Below are 18,992 nucleotides of genomic sequence, written 5' to 3'. Positions count from 1 at the left end.
AGTCAAAGTTTGGAACAGACATACTAATTCAAGGGTTTTTCTTTATTTTTTACTATTTTCTATAGTGAAGATATAGTGAAGACATCAAACCAATTAAATAACACATATGTAATCATGTAGTAAACCAAAAACTGTAAAAAAAAAAAAAAGATAATAATTTGATTTTAGATTTTAGATTCTTCAAAGTAGCCACCCTTTGCCTTGATGACAGCTTTGTGCACATATTAAAAAAAATCTTCATAATGGGCCGTCCCGAGGGGATAAGGGTAGGTAACAACACATCTGCTATGCTGATCCTCAACACGGGGCCCCTCAGGGGTGCGTGCTCAGTCTCCTCCTGTACTCCCTGTTCACCCATGACTGCATGGCCAGGCATGACTCCAACACCATCATTAAGTTTGCCAACAACGCAACAGTGGTAGGCCTGATCACCGACAATGATGAGACAGCCTATGGAGAGGAGGTCACAGACCTGGCCATGTGGTGCAAGGATAACAACCTCTCCCTCAACATGATTAAGACAAAGGAGATGATTGTGGACTACAGGAAAAGGAGGACAGAGCACGTCCCGTTCTCATCAACAGGGCTCTAGTGGAGCAGGTTGATAGCTTCTAGTGGAGCAGGCGTGACAGGACCCCCCCTCTAGGGGTGACACCCTGCGTCCCACCTGGGCGAGCCTGTCGGGCCGGCGGAGGCATGGGCGCCGGACAAGCTGGCTGAGGTGTAGAAGCCCGACAAGCTGTCTGAGGCGTGGGAGCCCGGCAATCCGGCTGAGCTCCAGAGAGGGAGAGCGGGAGCAGGCGTGACAACCTGTTGTTTGTATTCATATATTTTTTACCATAGTATGGTCTATTTTATTTCCATGTTCATGTGTTAGAAGACACAGATTTCTGCCTGTACGCAATTGGCCAATCTGGCCTTGTAGGAGACATGTGGCGAAATAATGGCAGCACCAGTTGTGTTCTCAGAGAAATGTTGACACGGCAGGTTAGGTTGGGGCTGTAGGAGTGGAGGGATCCTTAAAGGGAGTGGTGGTTGGGTTTGGCTGAGGAGAACAGGGGGCTTCTTTTTATTTAACTAGGCAAGTCAGTCAAGAACACATTCTTTTTTACAATGACAGCCTAGGAACAGTGGGTTAAGACAGATTTTTACCTTGTCAGTTCGGGGACTCGATCTAGCAACCCTTTGATTACTGGCCCAACACTCTAACCACTAGGCTATCTGTCGCCCCTTCCTACTGTGGCCGGGTTGGCCGGGGCTGACAGGAGAGCCAGAAGACAGGGAGCACCCACACACCACCACCACCCTCTGAAACCTGCCGTTTGGTACAGGAAATGGGAAATGCCCACAACCAGCAGAGGTCCAATGGCCAGGTCCAGCCCCCTTTCTCTCTGGAGCGGAGCGGCACGCACATAGCCTGCAGACAGACTGATTGGTCCTCTGTGTTCTGTGATTAGCTACATAGTTAGCATTGGAAAGCTCTCCGTGTTCATAGGCCTTCAGCATTCAGCAATACACTGTACTCAGTAACAAATTGTATTTCCAAGTTCCTCACTTCAAAGTCAGTGAGTGTACCGATGGATTCTCCCTTAACACGACTTGTCTAGTGAACTTCCCCTTTGGACTTTACACAGGATGAGTCACAAATGGCAAACTATTCCCTATGTAGTGCACTACCTTTGACCAGGGCCTGATGGTGCACTACATTGGGAATAGGGTGCCTTTTGGGACACACACACACAGACTACTGTTTATGAACATTTCTTGTCTGTTCACAGGAAACCCTTGTTTTCTCAGGTGACTTGTCTTGCCTAACTAATGTGTCATTATTTCCAGATAGTCATTGCTATCCCTGTACTGGTTTCTTTTCCCTCTGTCTGCGTCTCACTCTATGGCGAGCTTGGTGCCAGCGTTGGAGTGGCTGCAACATAAGCACTCAAAAAGCACCTCCTCAACCACTGATGGGGAGGGAGTAGCGCCTAAGAACCCCTCTCCTCTTCTACTTTCCTCATCCTCTCTCCTCCTCTCCTCCCCTTCTCTCTGCCTCTCTCTGTGCATGCTAGTGCCTGCCTCCCCCGCTCCCCTTCCTCCTCTCCTCCACTGCTCCTGCTCTCTCTGCCTCTTTTCTTGCCCCACTTGGAGAACCCCTCTCCATTCACCTTTCCTCTCCTCTCTCCTCCTCTCCTCCCCGTTTCTCTGCCTCTTTTCTCACCCCACTCCAAGCCCAGCACATGGCAGTGCCTCTCTCTGACTGTTCATCCTGAGGTAGACCGAGCAACAGACAGGCGGAGGAACAAGGAGGCCCTGATGTCTTCCAGAGGAGATTTTAAAACACAAGTCAAATTGCGCCAAGCACGGAGAGCAGGGGCAAGAGAAAGAGGGTGGTTAAGGGAGGTAAGGGGGTATGGTGAGAGGCAAAAGGGCTGGCCTGGCAGAGTGGTGCTTGGTTAGTTCAGTACGATGAGGGATAATAGAAGGACTGAACTGGTAAATAGGTGGGGTTGGAGCCAACTCGACCTCGGATGAACCTATCAGGACGCAGGATAGGGGACAGACCTGATAGAGGACAGATCCTGCCAATGGTCACAACAGCAATCCAGCAGCTGGTGACATCTGTCCAATATTACTTTGTAGCTACAAGTGTCATCCTAGCTTCAAAAAACCTAAATGAGAAACAAATTGACTCAGTAATTGGATCTGTTCACAGTAGTATATTTCTAACATGATCCTTTATAATTTGTAGCATAAGTATTTACTCCTGATAGCCCACATATGAAAATAGAAAGTTGCTTGTAGTACGTTGTATGATGAACAAATCATGCTGATATAAACATACTGTCTGTTTTGCCCTACACTGCATGGACATTTATATATATCTACAAATATCTGACAAACCTGCTGATTTCATGTAAAACCTGGTATGATAAAAACATGGTAAAATTAAGATAATTTTTTTTTTATGACAGCTTGTGGACTTATAGTTCTGTAGATATAAATATAGTTCTGTAGATATAAATATAGTTCTGTAGATATAAATATAGTTATGTAGATATAAATATAGTTCTGTAGATGACAGTGTGGACATCCAATCATTAGCAACGGCTGGAAATATTCAACTTCAAATTTTCGAAAAGATATGTTTTGAGGTTAACCAATACTAGTACAAATCCAAACCCACTTTTAAAAGTTGTACATTATTTAGCAAGAGGTATTGGTGGGGTTTTGCCAGTGCCACCAAATAGCAAAATAAACAAAAATGGGTTTTAATACATACAGATTCAAGATCTTTCATTCCATGAATCTATGTATTCATAACGGTTGTTTTACGTCTAGGTTTGACAAACAACCGCCTGCTCCAAAGAAACCATTGGCACCAACAACTTGAAATATATACTCAACTTTTGAAAACCAAAATTGCAGGTTTACATCCATAAGAAGCCCTAGTGATGATATTAATTATTATGGAGTAAACAGTTTCAACAATATCAGGTTTTGTTATTCTTACTGTGAGACTAGTTTCGTGTAGATATAATGGACTTCATTGCTTATATTTTATATATCTGAAGTCCACTGAAAACAGAAAGGTTATAGATGTTGAGCCAATTAACCAATTCACTGACGTTGACACAACGTTTGCATATCCATCTATATTACCCTCATAACAAACCACACATACACGCACAGACACAATGAGATGCTCCTCAACCTGGGTTTGTCAGTGAAGTGCATTTTTCTTTGGCACCCCTGTTTTGTCTGCCTCACCTATCAGTCCATCCTCACAGAACCAAGATCCAAAAGCACTATTGTGGTTTCCGTTTTTGCTACTCACTTGTGATACTGCCTGTCCAAACAGTCAATAAACTGGGTGATTACTTAATGACCCAAATCCTGTTTATACCAAGTTTATATCTAATGATAAAATAGAGCTGCAACGTGAGGCAGTAAAGTCAACAACAAAAAAAGATAACCCTATTCGCTGTGCCCTGAGATACTGTGCTGTGGGGCCACTCTACAAAATAGCACGTTTGCAGTAAATTGTTCCCCGGAAAAGGTTATATGACAGGTCATCAAGTCTTGTCCATCATAAGTCACTCCGTCTGAATCTGTGACCCCCTTCTAACTCCCTGACCCTACAAAACACAGCAGATTATAGGAAAATTACCATGGCTTTAAAACAGGAGTATGTGGTAATATAATGTTCTCTTCTTGTTAGACGCGTTTTTACTATTTTACTATTTTGGAAAATTAATCTGTGACAGATCTTGCAGGTGCTCATTATTGTGACCAGTGTCACCCCAGTCCTTGCCTGGATTGTTCTATGTCCATCATCCCAAATGGCACCCTAATCCCCAGCGCACTACTTTTGACCAGAGTCCTATGTAGTACACTATATAGGGAATATTGTGCCATTTGGGACACATCCCTAGTTAACTTAACCACAGCCCTGAACTGCACTTGAAGTGAAGCCTGTAATAATAATAATAATACGTCTCTGTGGACTGTGTGAGTGTGGATGGGAGGGAAAATACAGCAGGAGATATGGTATTATACTACCTTCATAACAGGAGGAACAGTGGTCCATACACTTCATCACTCCTGTACTCACACACATTCTTTGTGTACGTTTAATTTCAGTGTTAATGGAAATGGTTTGAGTATTGAATGGACTGTGGAAGGATGCAATCACGACGGCAATGTTTTAAAAGCACAGCACCGCAAAGGGTTGCACAGGGCACAGTACTTTTCTCTCTATAAGTCCACAGCATGTTTCCATGCAATTAAATCAACAGCTCCAGTCAAGCATTGCAATGGAAGCACGGAGATTGGTTTTATTTATTTGGTTGTATTAAGTGCATCTAAGACTCAGCAGGTGCCCTAGACTGCAGAGCCATATTTGTTTCCGTTTTGAAAAGGTTCTGGAAGCTCCAGACTGTTCCATTTAGACATTTTAACAAACAGCAATTAGAGTTGCTAATGAGACCTTGGGCCAGATATATTAAGGCAGTCATTCATCCTCCTTCTCTCCTTTTCTTTTTCTCTCATTCTCTATCCCCCTTTCCTCTATCCAAACTCCTATACAAGCTTGTCTGGACTCCTGTGCCCGAAACCACTGGCCTGCGCCAGCACCTCGCTGTGGCTAACGTGGATTCTTCTCCGTGCTTCTTCATTTACACAGACCCCTTGTTCCAAATGAAATACCTGAAACGGGGAACTCATAAATCCTTCCTTGTAACAACAACAACACTCAGGATGATTTTTCTTGATTTTCTTTTCTTTCAGGTATGAGCTACTGCTCCCCCCCGGGGATATATCTCAAACCCAGATGACTGGATTAACCTCAGCTCTGTAGGCCTGCTACCTACTTTAAACAGGAGATTTTTCTCTTTTCTCCCTCCCTCACCTGTCCATCAACTACAAAGACCAGGGAGCTTTTTGAAAGCCTCATAAAGAAGGGCAGTGATTGGTAGATGGGTAACACTAACAAATCAGACATTGAGTATCTCTTTAAGCAAGTTAATAACTATGTTGTGGATGATGTATTAAACCCCCCTGAACTGAGCTGCAGGACAGGAATAAACTTCTCAGGGATGTTACCATGAGGACATTGATGATTTGAATGGCTTTTAATAGTTCAATGGCTGTGATGGGAGAAAACTGAGGCCGGATCAACAACATTGTAGTCACTCCACGATAATGACTTAAATGGCAGAGTGAAAAGAACAATTCAAATAATTGTATGCAGTAAGGCACTAAAGTAATACTGCAAAAAAACACAGCAAAGGAATACACTTTTTGGCCTTAATGCAAAGCTTTATGTTAAGGGCAAATCCAACACACCACTGAGTATCTGCCTCATTATATTCACGTATGGTATTGGTATGCTTGACATTTTTTCAGGATAAAAAGAAATGGGATAAGCAAAGGAAAAACTGCTTCAGTCTGCTTTACACCAGACACTGGAGAGCAACAATGACCTACAACACAAGGCCAAATTGACACTGGAGTTGCTTACCAAGAAGACAGTGAATGTTCCTGAGTGGCCAAGTTACAGTTTTGACTTAAATCTGCTTGAAAATCTATGGAAAGATTTGAAAATTGACAGAGAATGAAGAATTGTGAAAATAATAAAGAGCTAATATTGCACAACTCTTACAGACTTACCCAAGAAGACTCACATCTGTACCGGTGAGTCTAACTGTGTTTTAAAAAAAACAAGTATTGACTCAGGGAGCTGAATATTTATGCTTGTTATTTAAATTATATTATTCTAAACAAAACAAAAAAAATCTTCCACTTTGACATATAGTTCTTTTGTGTAGATTGTTACAAATAAATTCCAGTGTGTAACGCAATATAAAGTGAAGAAATCTATGGAGTATGAATACTTTTGCAAGGCACTGTAAGTGGTTTTATTGGCCATGGAGCCATGGGATACTCTGTGTGTGTTGTCATTCCCAATGAGTCATGGGACACCACAGCCTGGGCAGGGTGGGCAGGGCAGGCAGCTGCCAGACAATAAGACACACAGCACTGATTTGCACAAATTGTGGCTGTTCATTCAGCATAGCGAGGATGAAGGAGGAGGGGGTTATTCAAATCAAATGTAAACATGTCTGCTCTACAGTTATAAATCATGGTCTGGGGCACATGCTTAGCCAAAACAAGGAGAGGAGTCCATGGTATACAGAGTCTGCATCATAAATGGCACTCTTTCCCTATATAGTGCACTACTTTTACCTAGGGCCCATAGGGCTCTGGTCAAGAGTAGTGCACTATTGTGGGAATAGGCTGCCATTTGAGACAAAGGCAGAGTCAGACTAGCTACCTTTCTGTGGAGGTTGGATCGCCCCATTAACTGTCTGACTCTGAGCTCACTTCTGATGGGGCTTTGTGGCTAAAGGAAGGGAAGGTTCCACACTTGTGCACAATCAAAGCTTTGCAAGTCATCTGGTTATTTTCCTTTTGCATCTACCTGAAAAGGAAAATATGCAATTGGATCTGGTTAATCAACTAGGCCTGATTTGTGTATAGTTTACCAATCTCAAAACATACCAATACCTATAATTCATTCTCCTGGAAATTCTCAACTACAAAATATGCCAACCTGAAATAATGAAATCACTTCAATAATCAACTTTGGAAATTATAGCCAGATGACATGGTTTTTGTCTTGAAAATGAACATTTTTGATACAGTAGGTTAATGGTGAAGTGATCTCAATTATTGAATGAATCAAGTCTGGTTTACTTTATTTGCAGAATCTCCTTCAAATAGACTTTTTTCAGTTTGCCCAGAATGTTTGTCTGTAAAACACAGCCAAAGCCAAATCATACATCTATCCTAGAGGAAGTTTATAAAGAGGCACTCAAATGTGTGTTTCTGTGGACATCCTACTTTAGATTCCACAGAAAACTTCATGAAGGCATCACACTGTATTAAAGTAAATAGCCAACCAGCAGGCTGCAGGCAGGGAGAGAGGAATAGAGTTGTGCTTTTCGAATCTTGTTCCTTTTGACCTATCTCCCAATAAGTTGTTGAGTGGTATCCTGGCAACCGGAGGAGGCTTTACAATTGGCTGTTTCCAAGGAAACTGACTAACCTCTAACCTTGATAGCTAGCTAGCTGGTGGTCCTCAAACAAAATACTTTGAATAGTTGGTTAGATAGTTTGCAAGATATAAAAACTGTATGGAAAATATAAATGTTTAACTATAAATGTTCACTGTACTCAGAACATTTGTACAAACGCTTAAAATATGTCTTGAAGTTTCAGGTTTTGATGGAATGATGTTAAGTTAGCAATGGGGTCAGCTGGCTACTGTAGCCAGTTGTTCCTTTTCACAGTTAACAACAGGCTGTAAACTTAGCCAGCCATTTGCAGTCTTATGTGACTGCCAGTTTCAGGATGTTGCCAGTGCCTCAGCTGCTACCATGGGGTTACTGTAGCACTGACCAGAGCCTTGCAATGGACCACAGCAAGTTCTGGGACGGGCAAATTGGAGATCACCCCAGTCAACGAGTCTCTGCTGAAAGAGATCCTACAGTTTGTGGAACAGTTCAGCTCCAGACACCCTCGGGAGGCTAAACATGTGTTCAATGAGCCGCTGCAGTGGACTAGCTCTTTGGAGGCTTCTGATTTCTAAACAGAGTATGACATCAGGTAATCATGAGGCAGGCTGTTTGTGTAATGTTAATGTTACTCACTGGGGATGTTTTCGTGGCGTTAAAATGTATTTAGAGCCCTGCAGCAGCACTCATATGTACAATTGAATGAATCTGTTTTCTGTTCAACTTCAGTAGCTAGGACAGAAAACAACAAAACTACACTACTTCGTCAGGATATTTGGCTATTTTTCCTAGCTGTCTGCATGTGATTAGATGGGTGATTCTCACAAAACTGGCACTTGACAACAATGAACACATTTTCCATAATTCCTCTTGGATTGCCAAGATTAGGATCTGTATTTATCTATTTCATAATTATTGTTATGTTTTTATTGATCAGATATTATGCATTTTAACACAATTTCCATAATTACCCATGCAAAAATGCTCATTACCTCATCAGTTTTCAAGGTCCAAAAAAATAAAAGTCCATTTCTAATATTTTTTAACATTGCTTACCGAATGAAAAGGCCTGAGTTAAACATTTTACAGAAAAAAATGTTTTTTGTAAATTATCTCATTACCGCAACACAAACATTTCTGAATATTGTTTTTCGGCATAATTACTTGTGTACACATGTTATTTTGATATATTTTAATAAAGAACTGAAGGCACACTATCAGATTAAGCCAAAATTACTGAAGTATCCAAGATATCAATAGTGTTTTTTGTTTTTCATAAATGTTTTACAAATGTCAGAATTTTTCTTCCACTTTGACATTGTAGAGTATTTTGTGTAGATCGTTGACCAAAAAATGACAATTAAATCCATTTTAATACCACTTTTGTAACACAACAAAATGTGGAAAAAGTCAAGGGGTATGAATACGTTCTGAAGGCACTGTAAGCATAAAAAATATATATATTTATTCAAAAAAGTGATTTCTCCAAGGTCTTTACATGTCATTTTTAGTGTATTAGGATATAGATATGTAGATATATAGATATAGACATATGGATATATTTCACATTTTAATGGGATCCTATGGACAAATGGGGTGGCAGGGTAGCCTAGTGTTTAGAGCGTTGGACTAGTAACCAAAAGTTGCAAGTTCAAATCCCTGAGCTGACAAGGTACAAATCTGTCGTTCTGCCCCTGAACAGGCAGTTACCACTGTTCCAAGGCCGTCATTGAAAATAAGAATTTGTTCTTAACTGACTTGCCTAGTTAAGTAAAATAAAATGGCATATCATGAGATTCCTGTAAAGTATCTAAATATGTGGTATATGGACCAACAACTGTCTTAAGATATCAAACTACAGTATAGGTACGTGCTAAAACAGTTACACAGGTAGAAATGGGGGATATCCTCCTTTAAGCGGCACAGTTGTTCTTTGCTGAAACACAAACTCCAGATTGAGGCTTTAAGTCAATTTAATGGGGTTTCTACACCCATATTTTTGACAACCCCTACTTAATCAATTAACTGATGTTTTACAAACAAATCGATACATTAGGTATAAGCAGTGGTCCTAGTAAACAATTGAAGTTACCAGCACAGCACACACATTTTTTATCCCACAGTTGGCTCTTAGCTACTGTAGATTTCACTGATAAAAGAAAAGTGGAAATTGTGAACACTGAGAACATTACTTTTCTTTCCAAAAAGCATATTTATGACATTAGCACAGACACGGTAGAATAGGAAAAGTGTGCCTCGATAGAAAAATAAAATGTGTGTTTCTCTACTTCTCAGTTGCCCTATGGTAAAGTCGCAGGAAACGGACAAGGATGGGCGTCCTACAGTATGTTGCAAATCACTCCTCCGAGCATTTCTGTTCACAGTTTTAGTCAGCTCTCCAAAATAGTGCAGCTGGCAAAGGATAAGAGGCTGAAGGAGGTCCGAGCTTGTCTGGAAGGTAAAACCATGTAAACCACAGAATGAGATTTGTATCCCATTTGTCCCTGAGTAGTCGGGCTACATACTTCCTGTAAAGCCACGGACATCATCCGTTTGTCCTTGTTATCTTCTACTTTTATCCAATTACAAACTGGCATCAGATTATGTTTGCAATTCCTCACAGTTATATTTACTGTACCCCATAGCTAATAGCTATGTTAGTTCGAGAAAGGAAAACATACATCTACTGTATGTCTATATTACTCCAGACCAGGATTCTCTTTTAAATAAGGCCTCAAAGGGACAATCTGGTCAAATAAAGATATGCTCAACGTTTTTTTTACTATAATTTGTAGCCAACAAAGACCCTGTTGCGAAGATGCTGGGGCCTAGTTTTGCAACAGTGGATGGGGAGGACAGCTCGGTGCTGTATCTCCTAGAGAAGGTGAATGATGGGGACCAGGCCAAGGAGGAAGATATCAAAGTGAAGCTGCTCATCCTGCAGCAGCAGCTGGACACTCAAGTCCTCAGCAACTCCCTCAAGCAGATCTCCCAGTGGGTTCCTTTCCTCCTCCTCACCCTGTCTGCTTCTCTATCTATCAACAACGAATCAATCCATCTTAATACACACTGACTCCCACTTGACTTCAGACAAGTCCAAACACATGGGGTTGACTCTGATTAGAAACAGTTTCTTACTAGATAGAAGAACCACAAATGGGCCCAAGATTAATTATCTGTATTTGTTTTTGTTTTTTGTATTTTTTTGTACAGGGAGGTTAGGCTTAGTCCTGCCACAGTGAAGAATGATGTCGAGCTGTTGAAACACTTCTGCAGTGAAGGGGAGAAAAAGGTGTTGAAGTCTGTTCAATACACATCAGGTTTGAATTATCTTCACATTTCGCACATATTTTGGGGGGTGTGAATGAAAGTGATTGATATTAGGGGGTAATACTGGGATATTCTAAAAATATGAAATGTCTGTGTTCACCCGTAAAAAACATGGAAGTCATTATATATGTCAGATTTCAGTTTACTGAGACATTCATATATTATTTTACTTGCCTTAGTCGGCGCGGCAGATTTGCAACGCCGTAAACAATTCAACTTTCGTCAAAAAACACACCTCCCCTACATGCCACAGAACCACAGTGATCAATTCAGTATTTTGAAAAATGTGTCCCCTTACAGAGGAACATTTACAGAGGAACATTTATACCTTCTATGTAAATGGCCTCCAACCTGTGATACCGCACATTAAAATATGGTGGTTTGTGTGTCACGATGCTCTGCAGCCTAGCTGTTTTCAGAGGATGATTTATCAGAAGATTTATCAGAGGGTGAAATCACAGCGAGCTCTAAGTAACCTGGGCTGCTGTCTTCAGGCCTGGGCTTTGTCCCAAATGGCAACCTATTCCATATATTGTAGAATACTGGTCAAAAGTAGTGCACTCTATTCGGAATACAGTGCTATTTGGGACGCAGACTTGTGTTCTCTCTATGGTGGAATGATCCATCATACTCGCTGGCAGCTCAGGCACCCTCGATGAATTCTCTTCCTGTGATTCTGCACTCTTTGAACCTGTATTGGAACTTTATTTTCCCCCTGATCCTCTCCTCCTACATACCTTGAAGGAAAACTCCACCCCAAAACGATCTTTTGGTATTTGTTTCTTTAGTCTATGTTTCATTTGTTTCGTTAGTCCATTGTTGATTTAGTCCCAAAATGTTTTGCATGTCAGCAATCAAGTTCAAATCAATGTATTTGTCATATGCGCCAAATACAACAATACAACCTTACAGTGAAATGCTTACTTACAAACCCTTAACCAACAACGCTTTAAGAAGAAAAAATTGTTAAAAGTAAAAATTGGAAAATAAAAAATAAAAGTAATAAATAATTAAACAGCAGCAGTAAAATAACAAAAGCAATATGTACAAGTACGTAGAGTTAAACTGATTATGCATAGATAATAAACAGAGAGGAGCCCTTTAATTAGATGAACAGGAGCCTTATGGCTTGGGGGTAGAAGCTGTTAAGAAGCCTTTTGGACCTAGACTTGACCTATAGACTGTCTCATCGTTGTCAGTGATCAGGCCTACCACTGTTGTGTCATCGGTAAACTTGATGATGGTGTTGGAGTCATGCCTGGCCATGCAGTCATGAGTGAACAGGGAGTACAGGAGGGGACTGAGCACGCACCCCTGACGGGCCCACGTGTTGAGGATCAGCATGGCGGATGTGTTGTTACCTACCCTTACCACCTGGGGGGGCGGCCCGTCAGGAAGTCAAGGATCCAGTTGCAGAGGGAGGTGTTAAGTCCCAGGGTCCTTAGCTTAGTGATGAGCTTTGAGGGCACTATGGTTTGAACACTGAGCTGTAGTCAATGAATAGCGTTCTCACATAGTTCCTTTTGTCCAGGTGGGAAAGGGCAATAGAGATTGCATCATCTGTGGATCTGTTGGTGTGGTATGCAATTTGGAGTGGGTGTAGGGTTTCTGGGATAAATGGCCATGACCAGCCTTTCAAAGCATTTCATGGTTACTGACGTGAATGCTACAGGTCAGTAGTCATTTAGGCAGGTTACCTTAGTGTTCTTGGGCACAGGGACTATGGTGGTCTGCTTGAAACGTGTTGGTATTACAGACTCAGTCAGGGACAGGTTGCAAATGTCAGTGAAGACGCTTGCCAGTTGGTCAGCGCATGCTCGCAGTACACGTCCTGGTAATCTGTCTGGCCCTGCGGCCTTGTGGATGTTGACCCGTTTAAAGGTCTTACTCACATCAGCTGCAGAGAGCGTGATCACACAGTCATCCGGAATAGTTGATGCTATCATGCATGTTTCAGTGTTACTTGCCTAGAAGCGAGCATAGAAGTAATTTAGCTCGTCTGGTAGGCTTGTGTCACTGGGCAGCTCTCGGCTGTGCATCCGTTTGTGGCTGCCCAGTTTTCAAAATACAGAAATACAGCCTGTATGATGTATTTTGCATTATATGATGCTGCGTTTTACACCTAATTCCCTATCGAGCACTATTGTATACTGTCTTGATTAATGTACATTGTACACTGAACTGACGTGCTCTGGCATCTTCTTCTTTTTCTGTAGATTATGAATTCACCAATGGCTGTCGCACTCCCCCTTGAAGGCAAGTGCATGGTGAAATCTGTCACCTGGTGGTACAGCCGTGTGACACTCAACCCTTGCACATCACCTTCAGCACAGCTGGAGTCTTTCTCAACGGGGTAAGAAAGCTAGCGATAGATTAGTGTCACTGAATGTCAATTTTCATTACCTGAATTTTAGTCAGGCGTGTTCTTACACTCAGCATTAGATTTTCTTTCTACCGGATGTGTTTTGTCATAAATGCTTTCGGCATCAATGGGTGTAATAATCTATATATTTCAGCACATGTTTATTTGACAATTGTTATGAACAAGCACGGAAAGTCAATACATGTATTCATATTAATATCATTCATCATAACGAATGCCTGTAAAGTTTCAGAAAACATTACGTCAGTGTCACTGAAAAGTTTTGCGATGTATGTATGATGCAACGTTCATTGTATGGTTGGATTCCAAGTTTGCCCTGGGGTGGTAAACGTTTAAAACAACCCCCATTGACCGTAACATGTGTGCAATTAATTAAAGAGAACATATTACATGGCTCAGTGTCTTTCACTCCCTCCGTCACTTCCTGCTTGCCCGTTAGTATGTTGCCTGTCTCCCTTTCCTCACCTGGGAATGGTTCAGTTCAGGACACTGAAACCCGCATTCCAACATGTTTGACATTGACGGTATATTAACACAAATTAAACCTCAAAGATTACAGAGTTGAGCGTAATGTGTGTAGTGGTTAGAGGCGGCGCACACCGGTTTTTGAATTCCAACCTGTGAAGCTGCATTTTGAAACCTTGGCACTCTAACCTCAGTTGTTCTGACAGATGGGAATACTGTGACATTTGTTTGATACATCAAATGTCATCTTTGTCTTCGCAGGGCATAAGCTAGGAGGGTGAGGGAAATGCCTATGACAGAACAAGCAATGTTTACAAAGACCTGGTAACACTTCTGAAAAGTAAGTCTCCCCATCTTGCTGAGAACATAAATAAACAGGTAGGTTTTTGACATGGAGGAGCAGTATCTCAAACAAAAGGTTGTTGTTTTCTCTGAGTAATATTTTCTCTGTCGGTAACCAGATGACGCAGTACGCATTTGACTGATCATATATTATATTCTGTTATACGTAGTAGAGTGAGTTTGAGATTGTGAATCAGAATCAGAATCTGCACTCATCGCCACTTGTGAGCTAGTGTCTGGTTCTAAGATTGAAACGAAAACTCTCTGAAGCTGTAGCCTCGGTACCTAACCTTACTTTCCAAATCACCCCAGTTGAAAAGAATGTAAAAAATATATAATGAAACAGTCCAGTTACTCACACAGACAGAATCATGTGTTGCTCTGAATTGCCATGTGATTCATTCAGTAGTGCTGTTTCCTGTGATTTGATAAATTAACAAATAATGGCTTCAAGCTTTGGTTGGGAAAGCTGAATATTTGGACATATTTTTTGTCATGAGTGACTCAATAATGTATTGTTGGAAAATGTTATATAATTTACAGGCAAGCAAGCTATACAGCTAGCTATACACGTTCTACATAGTATTTATACTCTAGGAAATGACACCAAATATTTTATATAATTGATATAATTATATTGATATATACATTTTTATATTCATTCGTTTCCTTTTGTCTATTTGGACAGTCTTATGGGTAAACTAGTTTCTACAAATAGTGTACCTTAACTAATAACAGTATTTTCCATTTTGCATCGTTCATTTCTGTTAGCAAAGACTATTATCAATGTTGCTCCTGATGATTTCTCCTGGGATGCTTTTATGATCACCATAATTCTGTACCTGAGCTATTGAAACAGAGATGTGATTATCAAAACTGATTTTCCCTTTTACCCCTGTCTACAAGTCTTTCTTTCTCTTTAAAATAAACGAATAGATGTTATCACATTAATAAAGTTTGCAGATATAAAGTGGGTGGCGAACAATAATATATTTAGTCTATTCCACCACAGTTTTAGAAACCTGGTAAGTGAGTGTTTGCTCTATGGACAATAGCTCAAGAAAAAGGAAATGTCTGCTTTGACGTACAAGAGTTGTCTGTAGTACGATCTGTACCCCCCCCCCTCACCCCCAAATGCATAATCCATGGACGTTACAGAGACATTTACATTATGTTACTGCAGTGGCCTATAACAACCATTGTTCTACCCAATTTTAAATAACTACATTATTGATGAAAATGAGCCACCTCATCCTTTCTTTCAATTGAATTGTGCTTGACCTGCAAGTTTGACGTTTTTATAGCTGGTGATAGAGCGTTTAGTGCCATGAAGATGGGTTGAGTTGAGTGAAGGGTAAGTGAGGGATGTATAAACCCCAATGAGCAGTGCCAGGCTGCTGCGCTCACTGTGTAAAAAGGCCATACAGGCTTTAATGTTTTATGAGTCCGGTGTCTGTGCTGAGTGATGCTATGAGGCTGAACCCGTTGGTCGTTCTGAGGATGATGGACAGTAGGCCGTAAAACACAACTGAGAGACGGGTTTGCCGAGATACAAATGAAGTCACAGGTTTTCTCTGCATACTTCTTTCTCCTATGAAGTTACTACAGCAATATCCAAATCATGGCATGGTGATGTAATGGAGTGTTCTGCACTCAAATCAGGCCATGTTTTTCTGCCCTTTTTAAGCTCCACCAAACCATTTTCTCTCTGCATGACATAAAATACACCTTGTGTGTGTGAAATGATCAGCTTGACTCAGCAGTGACTGCCGATTTGATTGCAGATAACAGTATTTTCTATTGATTGACAATATAATTGTTACGGTGCAACAGTCAATGCTGTATAAACCGTTTCAGACATACAGTAATAAAGTAATTGCACTCACTCTTGAGGACAAGATCCCTTCCGAGTGGCCCATGAAAGGAGTAGGCACTCGTCCGCGTCAGGTCAGAAACACTATTTGAAATAGCTCCGGCTGGGACCCGCTCTCTGATTGCAGCGCTAAGAGCCCAAAGTGGTGGTGTCCCAAGTCAACATGAAGCTCGACAGGTTGATAGCCAAAGATAACAACACCAATCTCTGAACATGATCTACTCGTTTCCAGCATTGAGGAAGCAGATCATTTTTCACAGTTTTATTAGATCAGACATTCTCAATCAAATAAGCTGGAGGCAGCCAGAGGAGAAGAGTGCAGCACCAGGGACACACACCGCAGTCCGATACTCAACGTCTCAGTGTAGTGTTGGACTGACTGGTTTTTGAAACTACGACGTGATTATAAATTGGACACGGTGTCTGTCTGTGTTATGCATGTGGGATCACATGCAAAAAATGCAAAAGCACCCTCAGAATTTTGTTATTCAAATCCTGAAATCAATCTAGCTCTGCTGTCATGTTCACTCTCCACACGGAGCCTCGCACATCTCTTCCACTGACAGCTACTATTTAGCTTATTTTCCATCACTGTATGGAGAAAGTAATTAGATACAATGGATACAAGTCCAATAAACATGTGTAAATATTTGGAGTCTCGGGTCTCTCAGTGAGGGCTTGGAACAAGGCACAAGTGGAGAAAGATGAATAGTGCCAATGTAATGATTTGGAAGTCGCCTGTAGTAAAAGAAAAAGTGTTGCCGAGACCGACAGAAGTCTGAGGAGGGTTACAGGCAGGCAGGCGTCAGACCTGCTTAAAAGTGTCTGTGCACTTGCTCTGACAGAGCCGTCCCTGTGCTGTGTGTGTTGCTCTAACGTGCCATAGAGTTTGGAAGCTTCCTTCTGTCCATTTCAGGTATCATAAAAAAAAGAGGTACGGTTGGACACCTGAAATGCAGCCATAGTGGCCTGAATTGGCCTGCATTGTTCCAACAGCAGGTCACTTTGGGTTTTATGACAAACAAGCTTTTTTTGGAAAGTGACCGAGCGTGCTTGGCCCGAGCGTATGAACACGGCCTTAGTATTCCATGTTAATTATTTCTCCCCTTTACTTCTTTAAAAAAAACTATTTAGCTTATTGCAAGCAATGGGAGTCTGAGGCGAGCTATTTTCTGCCTAGCAGGTGCCTTTGATTTAAAAACATTCCCTGCCTGCGAACCATGCATATGTGTCTTGTTGGCATTCTTACGTTAGGTTGTAAAGTTGGGTAAAAAGACCTTCAAAAATGTAAAAATCATCTCTGAATAACAGTGAAACAAAGGGTCTCCTTTGTCTGTGACAAGCTGCAAGATTTTAGCGCGAGGACTGTAAATGAAACAATAAACATTTGACATTGTTCAGCCAATTAATAGAGGGGGACCTCTTCTGTGTAGTAAAGCACTGGGAATGTGTAATTTTATTACTGTCGCTCAATTATAAAGGCTGGATTGTTATTCTGCTGCAGTATGGACTGTTGAGAAAGTTCTGTTTTATTATGAACAGTGACTGAATCAAACCCCGGTGAGTTTTTACATGGTTCTTCTTGGGCTGAGAAGAATTGAATGGCAACCCTTTCAGACACCAATGTGTGACGTGTCTCTCAAATAACTGGATGAGGAGGCCACATGTCAGCTGCAGAATGGAAAATATGCTTTATAACTTGAAAGAAATCACAAAAGGACCGAAGACTTTGTTAAAAGAACAATCATTCAGAGGAAGAACTTTTTTAAGGACCCAAGTCCATATAATTTTACGGCCCAAATTTATTTTATGTATCACTGCTAGCATTTGGGTGCAAATTGAGAGGTCCTTTTTCCTCACTTATTCTCTTCCTCAACGGGATTCTGCCGTTCAAGAAGAACCTCCGTCAACACAAGAGATCCAACATGTGGAATCGGTTGATACAGAGGAACAAGGCCAAGCCCAGAGGCCTTACGAGCATCAGGAAAAGAATGTGCATGAGAAGGCCGAGACAACAGCTTGTGCAGAACAAGCCAGGCGGCAAAGAAACAATTAGAACCATCTTGGAAATGGAAGAACCTCGGTCTTGCATCACCATATGAGTATGTGATAATTCCACTCCATGTATTGGAGGTCTTTGGAATATTTGCAGCGCTACACGTTCTGTATGCCTTTGGGAACGTTATGCTCGAAATAGACCAGATTTTAAAGGTAGGAAGTGATGCTGGAGTCTGCGCACTTCACTGGTCGCATGTGTCTCAGTGTGTCTTCTCCACATGCCAGCAGTCACACATTATAAAGAGATAGTTTATATGGCTTTACATTTTTCGGGGCAAGCACAAATATTCCTGATTATATGGACGATCCCAGTTAATCGATGTGTTCCCTGCTTGGAACCCCACTGTACAATTACAGACAGACAAGTTGGGCGCAGGAGTAAAATTCACAAAAATGATGTATCACATGTTCTTTGATTGATAAATAGATCTAGCAGGGGTTTAAGCTTTTGTAGCTGGACCTTGTGATAAGTGTCCCCATTTTGAGGCAGCTGGCTCTGGATCAAAGCTATCTAAAATGGCAACAACAAAAAAAGCCCAAAATCCCTGCATCCCTCTCCTCCCTCAATGCATAAATGATGATGATATGTTACGATGAATAGCTATTTCCAAAATAGAAAAACACATAATGATGTCCCCTCTTATTTTATTACATTTTTCGAGGGAAGCAGAGAAGAAATCCAAAAGGAGTGCAGCAAATGAGAAGTTTGCTGAGACGGAGGAGAGAAGATGCAGAAGAAAAGCAGATTTCTCTGTGTCTTCCTCACCCGGTAGGCAGTCGTCTCATAAAAGGTAAGTCACCTGGGGGTGTTTCCTCCTCACACTTCATAAACGAGGAACCCTTCTAGTCCTACAGAAGAGCAAGCAGCTTACAGGAAAGAGATTGCTGAAGTCACAGAAAAAACGTGGCACAACCCTTAGTTGTGACCCGTAGTGATAGCTTCTGTGGAAACTGATAATAAGTGTTTTTATAT

General features: G+C 41.3%; 1 pseudogene; it reads left to right on the top strand.

The window, feature by feature from the left end:
• Positions 1-6,465: 6,465 nt before the first annotated feature.
• LOC124016884 overlaps positions 6,466-18,992 on the top strand; it is a 66,873-nt pseudogene continuing 54,346 nt past the window's right edge.

This window comes from Oncorhynchus gorbuscha, unplaced genomic scaffold, assembly GCF_021184085.1.
Source record: "Oncorhynchus gorbuscha isolate QuinsamMale2020 ecotype Even-year unplaced genomic scaffold, OgorEven_v1.0 Un_scaffold_103:::fragment_2:::debris, whole genome shotgun sequence".
NCBI lineage: Eukaryota > Metazoa > Chordata > Actinopteri > Salmoniformes > Salmonidae > Oncorhynchus > Oncorhynchus gorbuscha.
Note: the sequence above shows the minus strand (reverse complement) of the source record. Positions and strands in the feature narration are given on the sequence as shown.